We start from the raw sequence: 292 nt of genomic DNA on the forward strand, positions 1-292 counted from the left end.
GTTATTCATCTACGAAACCGTATGGAAAAGAATAACGATTATTAATAAATTTACGTTTTACCAATACCGGCGCACATGACTTTGTCTCATTTCGTGTTATAATTTCATGAAACGCAGTACACCGAATTGCTGTAAAATGCAAATTTATCACCGCTTTCCCCGCGTTTGTTCTTCTGCTTCTCGCCTTTTTCTGTCATTTTCTTCAATTAATTTCTTAATACTATTAAAATTTAGAACGATCGAATTCTTAAAATTAAGTGTTATTCCCTTTATTTTACAGACCTCATGCGTG

The sequence above is a fragment of the Trachymyrmex cornetzi genome, unplaced genomic scaffold (genome assembly GCF_001594075.2).
Source record: "Trachymyrmex cornetzi isolate Tcor2-1 unplaced genomic scaffold, Tcor1.1 scaffold513, whole genome shotgun sequence".
NCBI lineage: Eukaryota > Metazoa > Arthropoda > Insecta > Hymenoptera > Formicidae > Trachymyrmex > Trachymyrmex cornetzi.